Source organism: Xiphophorus maculatus, chromosome 22, assembly GCF_002775205.1.
Source record: "Xiphophorus maculatus strain JP 163 A chromosome 22, X_maculatus-5.0-male, whole genome shotgun sequence".
NCBI classification, from domain to species: Eukaryota; Metazoa; Chordata; class Actinopteri; order Cyprinodontiformes; family Poeciliidae; genus Xiphophorus; species Xiphophorus maculatus.
Window position 1 is genome coordinate 1,787,030 of NC_036464.1, and position 12,778 is coordinate 1,799,807.

The 12,778-nt window shown below is 41.9% G+C and overlaps 1 pseudogene; it reads right to left on the reverse strand.

Moving 5' to 3' along the window:
- Positions 1-2,839, reverse strand: LOC111606666 (annotated as a pseudogene).
- Positions 2,840-12,778: the final 9,939 nt, after the last annotated feature.

Consider the following 12,778-nt stretch of genomic DNA (forward strand, 5'->3'; position numbering starts at 1 on the left):
TTAGATGTCAGTGCTGATCATCTCCTAATTGCTAGATATTTTACAACAACTCAGGGAAGCCAGAAACGTATCCAGGATGCTTTTCCGAAAGAACACATACAAAGTTGTGTCAGCAAGAGGACTAAGAGCACCAGCAGCATAACCCACAGAATAGGGAATACAGGACAATTCCCCTTTAAATGCATTAATGTCATACAGGAGCAAAAGGATGATGGGCAGATAAAGCAGAGTGTAAATAATCAGCACCACAACCTGAATGGCTGCGAGTCGTCGTTTTTCATCTGCTGGGACACTGACCGCTCCAGAGAGAGCTTTGATAGTCCCAACCAGGAAGAAGATGAACAAGGGAAAAGGCAGGAGGAGAAAAGCTATGAAGAAGTGGGCAGCCATCTCATACTCCTTAAACACATAGGCAATTAATGGATAAAAAAGAGGAAGTAACCAGACCACAATGCAGACCACCACATATGTCTTGATGTTTCTCCTGAATCTGTACCACATTGGCTTGGCAACAACCAGATACCTGCAATAACAGATAGAGATGATTAGAAGGTTATTAAGGACAGAATAATGTGATTATGTCAGACAGAAGAGGAGTAAACATGGAAACACACCTTTCACAGGAGATACACACCATGAATCCCACACTGGCCTTTATACAAGCATATACAATTTTCATGTATGTGAAATCATCTGGACTGAGTCTACATAAATCTACTGGAATTCTGGAGAAGAGCTGAATGAGATCAGAGATGAGGAGGTTGATGACATAGACTGGAGCCTCCTGACCCTTTTTCACCTGAGAGACAGACAAGAGAAAAAATATTAATGACATAAAAATATTCTTGACATGTAGGATGTTGTCTGTTCCTCATATTTTAGTCATTTCTAAGTCAAGACAGACTTCAACCTGAGACAAGAGAGAACCACTGTTTAAGTGGGAGGCTGATAGTCAAATAGCTTATTCATTCTAAATTAATAGGTTAAAATTATGCTGTGCTCACCTGAAAAACAATTGCAATCATCACTATAAAAATTAGAGGAAGTCCAATGCCAATGCTGATCCAATTCATCCAGTTTAAGATTTTTACAGACAAAGGATCTAAAGTAATTGCACCCATTGTACAGTTGAGGCTCATGTTCCCGCGGTTTAAACATGATGCGTCGTTGAAGTTCAATTCTTCCATCTTTCGGTGTTGAACCAGGAATTTGATGACACTAGAAACTGTAAACAGAAATGATGATAAATGCGTAAATTATTTATAATTGTTGCTTTAGCATAAGCAGTAAATCCTAACATTTACCATCAAAACCTAACTAACATTAAAATATACTGGTAAAAGTGGACAAATTTCTCCATCATAATACAGAGTCCTTAAGGTTTATCATCTATATATCTATAGTCACCTCTCCAATCTGAGAAAGCCTTTCTGCGTTTTACAGTTCTGCTACTCTGTATCGACTAATGTTCATGTTTCAATTCAGATTCTCTTCTGAAGGTCGGAACCAGATATTTACATGCGCTGAATAAAAAGACATGAATTCTTTCTCATTGTGGGAAGTTAAATCAGACCAAACCTTTCTTGTTTTAGGTTAATTCGAATTACCAAAATTATTTATATTTGCCGAATGCCAGAAAACTGAGGAAGAACGTTTTTTAGAGATTTTTTAAAAATTATTCTTGAATTCAAAAGTTTACATACATTTGGTCAGTATCAGGGATAATTGTCTTTTAAACTACGAGTTTGGTCAAACCTTTTGGATTTCCTTCCACAAACATCTCACAAGTTTTCTGAAGTTCTGGTCCGTTCCTCCTGACAGAACCGGTGGAACTGAGTCCATTTTGCAGGCCGCCTCACTCCCACACACATTTCCATAGAACTGAGATTGAGACTTTGTAATGGCCACACTAAAACACTGACTTTGTTGTCCTTAACCCCCTTTTATTACCACTTTGGCTCAATGCTTAGGGTTGCTACATGCATGCTCAGAATGAGAGATTCCTGACACAATACAAACAATTGTTTACTGTCGCTGTGACCAGGAGGAGTGAATGCTGCAAGTCGATGACTTGGTGCAATCTGCTGGGCTTCCTTAGAGAGAAAACGTTTGAGAATAATGACTACACCATTAGCATTAGCATTAGCATTAGGTTAGACCAAATTGGGAGACATGAAGGCAGGACAATATGGACAAACACTAAGCTTTGAGTATAGCTTGGTTCACTTTTCACCCTCACACACTTTACCTTCAATACAAAACAGGAAGTACATTTTAATGGTGCATCATTTTTAAGTTAAGTGGCGTTCTTCTATAACTTACATAAAAGTAACATCTAGCTGACCTTTGTCATAAAACTTTTGAGTGAGACCAAAATAATATCTAATTATGGATAAAATTATCCATGTTTAAAATTAAAGTAGACAGTAATCAAATTAGATTTTCCTTCAGTACATTATGAAAATGACCAAAGATGTTGTTGTCAAAAGGACAGACCATACAAAACTAGAGATTGTGGGAGATAAAATGTTTCCAAAAGTTTTGTTCCCTCACAACAATCATGAAAACTAGTTCCAATCTCAAAGGGCAGCTAATCTGAGCAACAGAAAGTCTCTGATTCATTATACTTTAGTTTTCTCTGGGAGATGTTGATGTACCACATATATCCAAATAGAGAGTTCTTGCTGTTATTGAATATGTAATGATGATTAGATAAGTGTTAATTTCTTATTTTTAGTAATTTAAAAAATACTGCATGCAAAGGGTTAAATAAAATATTTCTTACCTTAAAGATTAATCGTTAATCCTCAATGAATTCTGCAGAGCTGCATCAGACGTTGTGTTCTCTGCGTTCCCAAAGTCTATTTATAGCAATATTAGACATTCAAATGTTTGATAAACAGAGATATGATCTGGACACACCTGCTTAGGGTTTGTCCCAAACAGGCATTGATTCTTAGTTGGTTAATTCTCTTGATCCTCCTTCATTAAATGTATTTTTTATTTGATGATAAAATCAAAATCTAACTATTATGTTAAAGGTACTCACCTTCCAAATGTCAGGGTTACTGTAGAATAAGGAACTAATGATGTGTGATGTCTACACAATATAGTTTTGATAATAGAATAGAATATAGAATAGAATAGAATAGAATAGAAATGACTTCACAGTTACAGCATAGAGACAAGACACAATAACAACTACCACTGATTAGTAGCTGTAGATAAAATACTAAAAAAAAAATAGTAGCTTTGATGTGAACATATTTTGATCTCCAGTTACACATTAAAACAACCTTATTACACTCATCAATGGCTTGTAATAGAATTTTTAAAAATCAGCTGTCCTCTGAAGTTGATTGGTTAAACTGACATCTAGAAAAGTTCTATAGGAATAAAACATTTAACTTCCATTGATTCTAAGATCTACTATAACCAAATGTGAAATGAGAATGATGTTTGTGACTTTTGCAAGGAATTGTGATCCCCATTTAATTTTGTCTGTCATTTTGAAATGTTCTTTTCTATATGAGAATTATAATCACAGCTAAACTTTGAAGGTTTGCAGTGTTATTCCCGTATATTGTAGAAGTCAGAAAATACTGAAATAAGTCTATCTATATCTTCCTTTTTTTCATTTTCATTTGCATGATTCATTTCATTACATTAGAACAATATACATATTTCGAGGAACACTGAACAAAGGGCTGCTTCAGGTAGAGTTGATGATATCAGAACTCCGTGTCATGAAGTTTGGTGGAGCCACAGGCATTGTGCTTTATATTAAAGTCTATCATGTAAATCTTATCATTTAAAAAATGAACAGTCTGTGCATAAAGAGCAGGAACAATTCCCCAAAGCCGATTATATCTGCTTCCACATTTCTTTAAGGACAGGACTTGTAAACAAATGCAAAAGAGTACATGCAACTTGACATCTAGAAATGTTCTGTAGGCTAAACATATACCTAAACCAGAGAAACATAGATGCCATAAAACTGGAAGATTCTCTAATAAAAAAGACATGAAAAGTCAGAGCTTTAGTCATGATTGATGGCAACATCACTGACCAGAGTCCTGTTTAGAAACCAGGACAGCAAGAACTGAGCACAAAGCAGACACTCTGAGAAGACTTTTCTTAGGTCTGTGGGACTTAGGTTTTGGTTTCAGAACCAAACCAGGTGGTATGTCAAAATCCAACCCTTACTATACAGTTCATTTAAATTCTTTATTTTGCCTTATATTATATTTTTATGTGAGTCTATTTGCTGTTTTTGTCTGTTAATTTGCTGCTGTTGTACAGAAATGTCCCCATTGTGGGATAACAAATGATATTTCTATTCTATTGTATCAATTAGTTAACTGTCAGTCAAGAAGACATCTCTGAGTAAAGAAATATTAAAAAACTCCCCACAATGGAAAGTAGATAACATGATCTACCATGGCAGCTCAAGGAAATCAGAAGACAAAGTGTCATTTCTTGCTAATGGAATTAGAAATCTGTCAGTGTATTCACATCAGGAGTCCTTTGCTCCACTTGTTTGGACCAGACCAAAAGTTGATTTAATCTGTTTCTCTTGGTGTCACTTGTTTTCACATTATTCTTTTTTTCAATAGGACTATAATTTCTAAACAATGTCTTACGGGTGACGATCATTTCTGCCATGGACCGAAATGACAGAACCCAGACCTGAAAAGACTAACTTTGGAAATCCTGCACCCTGTATTTCTATTGTGCACATTTGTGCTGCTATTATAATGACTGCAATACCATTTTCAATGTCTAAGCAGTTCATTCAATGCAGAATTTGGAATGTGATATTTCTAATTTGTAACATTAGCAAAAGTTGCTGCAAAGTGAATGAGACGAGATGAGCTGCATGCTCTGACCCACAACATCCTGGAAGAAGCATCGCTAATCAGAAAATGGCAGATCAGGTGCAATTATAGTACAATCAGAACATGCAGCAGCAGCGCTAGTAACACTGACCGTATTCAGGTGTCATGTTTAAATGCCTTCATGAGACCAGAGGAAAATGTTTAAAAGGTTTGTTATAAAATGAAATGAATTTGTGGATGTTTTTGATTTTCTGTTGGAAGGACTGAAGGGACCAGCAAAGCCATCTGAAGTCAAACTGTCAGGTTTATTAGATGGAAACATAGTACAATCTGCTTAAGGAAAAGTACATGCAGTGCTGTAGGAGTTACATAATGTTATAATTTCCATATCCATGCTGAGAAAAATTCCTCAATTAGGTTAAGGAACGAAGAGCAGAGTGAGAGGAACTCCATCAGCCTCTTGTTGTAGGTAACAAATCATTTCCTGATGATGATGTAGTGATGAAAACTGACACAAAGATTCTTCTGCCTCTTCCTCTGCTTTGCCCCCTAACTCCACCTCAGACTCACTCCTCTTCCTCTTCTTCTTTCTTTCTGTACATTTTGTCAAGTGCTGTGATTAAAATCATCTATACATATTAGACGTGTTGGTCAATGTTCAAGTGTTTATGGGTCTAAAGCAACTCTACGCAGTTGTGTCTTCAGCCTTGATTTAAAGGAACTCAGTGTTTCAGCTGTTTTACAGTTTTATGGAAGTTTATTGTAGACTTGAGGTACATAGATGCTGCACATTTCCTAACCACTTCTCCTAACTATACAAAACATCATATATCATCCCATATAAGGGATAACCTGTCATTTGCTCAAATGAACCACTTTAAACTTAAAAATGAACAGTGGACGTCAATATTGTAACATATGAATCTGACAGCAGAATTATTTAGCTTACTCTTTTTTGTTACACATCTTAATATTTACACAGGACAAACATGACTATATTAAATATTAGAACATTTTGCAGGCAGGTAAATATCTGGATAACATGTTGACTATAGTGTACTAATGACGTAGTGCATGCTCACATATTTCATTCTCATACTTATGTTAGCAGTGAAATGAAGCTCATCTGTTGGCAGGAGGGTCATGGACAGAGCACAGCCACTTTGTCTCACTGTTGCTCAAGATGCAATCAGCATCAAACATCATCTGTGTATCATTCCAGACATGGCTCTGTTTGGTGCGGTGCAGGATATTGGGACCCAGCAGTCTGCACAGGTAGCGGACATCAGAACCAGAGAAATGTTAACGCTCATGCAGGTAAAGCAAACAGGTCGGACCTGGTCCAAAACACTCTTTACTGTCTGACAAGATAAGTTGTAACAAAGCTAATAAAATGTATCCTGTCATCAGCAGCTCCCTTGATAGAGACACTATGTATGTTTATAATCTAAATAAGTAAATTTTAACAATTGTGTGATTTAAACTTTGCATACATTTAATTAAATGTCAAACTAAATTTGTTTAAGTTGTGAACATTTTAAGTTTAGTGGCTGAATTGCCATTAAATTTAAAAATTTGTGAATAAAGTGTGATCCTTCATTTGGCAACACATTTAATATTCTATTGAATGTTTTTCTGTCAAACTCATAACAGCAGCAGTCTCAGAAACAGTGAAACAGTAACAATGCCCACATGGGCAATTATAGTTACTATCATAATGTTAAAATGAAGCCTAGGCGCAAATTCAAACTGGAAGACTCTTTTATCCCCACCGGGACCCGTTAATTGAAGCGACCTGCCCACAATCGTCGACCTATCAACGCCGGACCAAGCCACGTCACGTCCAATCACCGACCAAGTCCCAGCTGATAAGGACCTTCATTCATGGCGTCCTTCGCTCTCCAGCCGAGCTCAACCTGTTCAGCTGCACGCCTCAGCTCTCAGTCAGCTATCTCACCAGATCCTTTTCGTCGTTATTGCTCGTCCTTCCACCTCTAATGTCAGTCACAAAAGCTGCTTAGCCGCGGGCTCGGCTCCTTCTTTTCCTTCAGACGCTCCTCAGATGGAAGAAGAGTTCCTCCCGGTCCAGGCCTCATTCATTCCAGACAGCTTCTCCCGCCGCTCTCTCGCCGATCTGGGATCTACCGGCCCTCGCTCCTATGCCACCCGCTTCACGATCCGTCTCTGGCAAGTGGACACATAATCCCACCGTCTACGTTGCATACGTCCCCTGGCAGCCTTTCTCCGCCCCGGCCGGGCCGCAACGTCTCACTGCTTCGATCTACGCTGCCGTTTCCTCCCAGCTCATCGTCCACCATCTTCCTTTCCACCGCCAGCGTTCATCGCACCGCCTTCCCACTGGTTCCCCGCTTTGGCTCAAATCCGCATGGCCGCTGTCAGCCCGCCCGTCAGCGCCTCCCATCGGACTTCCCACGCCACGCCCGCCTCGGGCTTCGGGGGTAAGACGTAGCCTTCACGTGCCTCATTCACTCTTTACAACGCGACAAAACGTAGGAACTTTATTAGTTGATCCCCTTCCTGAACTCGCAGGCCCTACTCGCATGCGCCTTTCAGGCTGCGTTCCAAACTTCATCATTCTTACATCAGTTAGTTACATTTTGGGCTTCCGTACTTCCCATGCATGTGTTCTCGCTCTTTTTCGCAGTTAAAACTGCTTATCTGATGTTTTCATGTCGTGGCCTTTTTCTCCAAGCCGCCTTTAAACGCATCATGAGTGCTGAGACACTCGCGCTGGGTTACCCAGAGGGCAGCGAAGGAGAGCGCAGGCGCGTTAGAACCTCGGCAACAATCAGCAAACGCAAAGAACCGTGCAAATGTTTCCCCAAACCAACCGACTGAGGCGAATAGGGCCGTTTGATACAGGCAATCATAGCTAAAAGTTCACTCTCATAATACAGATAGCTAAAAGGCGACTCTAGCACTTCAGATGGCCAAAACGTGACTAGCAATTCAGTTAGCTAAAAGGTGACTCTAGTAATTCAGTTAGCTAAAAGGTGATTCTAGTAATTCAGTTAGCTAAAAGGTGATTCTAGTAATTCAGTTAGCTAAAAGGTGATTCTAGTAATTCAGTTAGCTAAAAGTCGTCTCTAGTAATACAGATAGCTGAAAGTCGTCTCTAGTAATACAGATGGCTAAGAGTTGACTCCAGTAATACCTTAAGCTCGTTGACAAGTAGCCTGCAGGCTACCGATGTTGTGGTACATGTTCAGCCTCGTAGATTCATTTCGCCCTACCCGTTAAATTTTATCCTGAGCCAGGGCGGTTCTCCGCTAATAAGCAAGCTGTCCCATTTTCTCATATTTCAAGCTCATGTCCCGTCCAGTGCTTTTACGCTTCATCCCTCATCTGAAATCTGCATACCATTTTTCTCAGATTATCCTGCCACTTCCTGGTTCACTCAGCTTGTCCTCTAGCTCACTCAGGTTCCAGGCTCAGATGCGTTCGTTCCATCTCGCTTCTGAACTAATCATCATAAAGCACCCTCCGGTTTCCCTTACGGATTCGTTAACATGGCCATCAGCACTTACAAGCCGCCCTGAAGCCACGGCTTTTTATAAAGGAACCAAACCCCCTCATCATCGCCTGGGTCCAAGTCAAGTAGTCGCACGGCACTTTTCAACTAGCCAGCCAAATCAATCAATCAAATTCCTATCGTGTAGCATGTCGTAAATGGAGTAACATAACTGCGCTTTAAGAGCTCAGGAAACCGTCCGATTCACATTTACCTTGATTGGTTCCTTGTACTCTCAAGCTGCATCAGCCGTTGTTGTAAGAGCTCACGTTCAGCGTTATGAAGTTATCGTTAGAGGCCGTTCAGAGCTGTTTGTTCAAGAGACCGGGAGCGGGTCAACGAATAAAAGTAAGTTTTCTCCGCGTTCAAGCAGGATTCGTATATCCGAGCAACTTAAATTCAGGTATGACAATCTAAAGAGTTATCATCACGATAACGTTATTGCGGTTTATTTGTCGTCTCGCTGCCATCTGCTGGTACAAAAAAAAAAAAAAAAAAATTAACTCCATAGCGAGTGAAAATAATAGCTTCATTTGTCTCATCTCCTGTATTTCTCGTAGACCACTCTCAGCTCTATTTAATAAATTTCGAACCAGAAATCTCTCCTCTCATCCCTTACCGGATGCTCGTGGCTGCTGTAGTATTTAAAGATCTCACTCAACAAAGCTTTTAGCAGCAAGGTGTCTTCAGCGCAAGTGCTTTTATATCATAACAGCTCAAGAACCAAAGTCATGCATAGGGAAGCAACAAACAAAATATGATATCAAGTCAAGTTCCGTCATTAACTTTGTAATTGAGCATGTTTCCAATACATTCTAAACAGGCGGGTTTTAGTCGAGATTAATCAAAGTCGTGTTTCAGCTGTTTTAGGGTCTCCCGGGAGTTGCTCCAATCCGCGGGGTTTAGATGCTGAATGCTCCTTCTCTTTCTGGCCTGGTCCCGGGGTCGTAGAGCGGCTCAAACCGAAAGACCTCATGAGCCTGGGACGTTGATGCTTTACGGCAGATCCTCATTGTTTCGTGGTGCCAAGTCTTTCAGTGATTTGCAAACTAACAACGGTATTTCAAAGTCAATTCTTTGGGCAACAGGGAGCCAGTGTCGGGATCTTAAAACTGGCGTTTCGTGCTCCATCTTCCTGGTTTTTAGCGAGAACGCGATCAGTAGCATTTCTGACCAGCTGCAGCGTTCGATTGATTTGTCGGAAAGACCCGCAAAGTCGCGTGGCAGTAACCAATGTAACTGAAGATAAACACATGGATGATGATCTAGATCTGGCGAGTCGTTGTTCTTAATTCCAATAAGTGCGAAATTTTTTTTTTTACATAATTTATATATGGGCATATATATATAAAAATCCCCAGTTCATCTTCAGCATTCTTTTCACGTAATGAGTATCTCTCCTCCGTGTTCGCAGCTTCCCTCAGTGCCAGACGAGCACTGCACGATCCACTGGTGGTGGTTGGTCAACCTCAGGCAAAAGTGCACACTCTTATGCAGCAATCGTGATGCATGTCCTTCCCCTCATCGTCCTTCACACTTTTATTTTCAGGTTCATTCTAGAATGATCTTGTCTTTCGCCCGTTTCCTCTAACGTCACCCTCCGAGTCTGATCCTAGCATCAGCATCCCACCTACAGTAGCAGGCAGTTATTTTCTCACTCTAGTCTATTCATTCTCCCATCCTCTTTTGCTATCTCACAGCTAGCTTCCTTCCACCAGCTTACATATCTTTTCATAGCATCCACTTTACCTTTGTTCACCTTCATCTACCATCTTCTCGTCTCTTACCTCTATCTCTGCAATCATCTTCTAATTACTCCTCGAGACATAGCCCGTAAGCCCCTAGTTAGCCTAGCTCCTCCTGCCTCTAATTCTGAGCTTCGGCCCTGGCCTCAGCTCTTTTTGGGGGGATTTCATTCTCTATCAGTAATATCACTCCATAGTATCATTATTTCACCTCTACTGGCCTTCACCCACCAGCATTCCACCTTCTCTTGCCCCGCTGTGTCCCCGCTCACCCATAGTGATCACTCTTCTCCCAGCGGCACTCCTCCCTATGCCTCGAACCATTCCCAGCTGTCCTTCAGCCATCTGCCTCTCTCCTATAATGCCTCGCTGCGCTTCCAGCTTGCTTCTTTTTCTAACCAGCTGCCCCTCATCCCTTGTCCTGTTCCTTCCTCTGCTGGTCCCTTCCATGTCTTCGTTACCTCCTAAGCCCTGCCGCTACCAGCTGGCTTCTTTTTCTAGCCAGCTGCCCCGTATACTTTTCCCTGCTCCATCTCCTCTATTCAATGCGTCCCTTTATCTTAAGCCCTGCTCCCTCTATCCTACACCCCTCTTTAGTTAATGCTGGCGTTTTTCAACCAGCATCCCCTGTCTTATGCCCTGCTCCCCTCATCCTACACCCCTCTTTAGTTAATGCTGGCGTTTTTCAACCAGCATCCCCTGTCTTATGCCCTGTTCCCCTCATCCTACACCCTCCTTTAGTTAATGCTGGCGTTTTTCAACCAGCATCCCCTGTCTTATGCCCTGCTCCCCTCATCCTACACCCTCCTTTAGTTAATGCTGGCGTTTTTCAACCAGCATCCCCTGTCTTATGCCCTGCTCCCCTCATCCTACACCCTCCTTTAGTTAATGCTGGCGTTTTTCAACCAGCATCCCCTGTCTTATGCCCTGCTCCCCTCATCCTACAACCCTCTTTAGTTAATGCTGGCGTTTTTTTAAACCAGCATCCCCTCTTCTAAGCCCTGCTTCTATCCCTTCATTCTCACCCCACGCATTCCCCGCCGGCTTTCCTATCATCATGCCCTGCCGTGTCCTCTGCCAACTATCGCCAGCCCACGTCCATCCCACTAGTCCCGCAGCATTTCCAGCCGGCTCATCCTCCAGCATCCCTATGCCCTGCGTTCTGCTACTCCATGCCCCGTTGTGTCCTCAGCCGGCCGTCACCTCCCAACATCCCTTCCTCCCTTGTCCTGCCGTATCCCCAGCCGGCTCTCACACCACGTCCCTATGCCCTGTGTTTTGTGTATTCTACCGCCTCTTGCCCTGCAGCATTCCCAGCTGGTCTTCACTTCCCGTCCTACTCTCCCTCTCCTTTAACTGTCATGTCACGTCCTTTACGTTATTAACTCGGTAGCCAAAGTCAGCGCAACTTCTTTCCCCCTTTTTACTTTCTGCCTTATATTCACGGCCTCGGCCCCGGCCTCGGCCTCTTTTTGGGGGATGACGTTCCTAACAGCATCGGGGATGCTCATCTGAAGCCTATCGCTAACGCTGCGATAACCGTTATCCCCAGCCGGGGCCCGAGCGCCAAAGACTTTAAATTCTGTTTGTCAATAAACTCTTCTAATTGTCTTCTCATCTCCGTCTGAGTCTCTCCAGATTGAAATGAAGCCTAGGCGCAAATTCAAACTGGAAGACTCTTTTATCCCCACCGGGACCCGTTAATTGAAGCGACCTGCCCACAATCGTCGACCTATCAACGCCGGACCAAGCCACGTCACGTCCAATCACCGACCAAGTCCCAGCTGATAAGGACCTTCATTCATGGCGTCCTTCGCTCTCCAGCCGAGCTCAACCCACCACCACCCCTTCTCCTCCATTCGCCCGGTCCTGAGGCCCGCACCCTTCTTCAACCTCCACCACCAGTGCCGGGCCCCGGGGGATGACGTTCCTAACAGCATCGGGGATGCTCATCTGAAGCCTATCGCTAACGCTGCGATAACCGTTATCCCCAGCCGGGGCCCGAGCGCCAAAGACTTTAAATTCTGTTTGTCAATAAACTCTTCTAATTGTCTTCTCATCTCCGTCTGAGTCTCTCCAGATTGAAATAATAGTAGTACTTGAATATCTAAATTAATCAGTAGTATTTTAATGCAGGCTGATAAAAAGACCAAAACAGACAAATAAGAAAACAGAATTGCAGACAAACCGTATTGGTTTCTGATCAGTGTGACGCTAACTGAGCGGATAAAGCTACAGGATGAACTGAGCCTGGCTGTTAGCCTGGTCTGCAGCAGGACAGCTGCACAGGATGAATCACCATGGTAACTTATTGTGAAACTTCTGCTTTGTGAGACAAAGTCCAGACTTAATTCAGCGAGGATGTCTGGAAAGTCCTGGCTTAATCTGCTATCATGGTTCTGTCAAACAGCCATCAGGACGTGAAAATAAATGGTTAAATGCATTTAATTATACCAGTAAATATTAGTTCAGATGCAATTACAATAATGTAGAAATTCTTATTCCTGAAAGTCATCATAAGTGTCAAACTTTCATTGGTAAATTGCCATAAAGTTACAGGGAAATGATAGCAGAAGAAAAGTGATTTGACACTTTACTTCGAAATCAGCTGCAGCAAACTGATTATTGTTGATGCTCTTTTGCATCATAACGGATATTAAAAC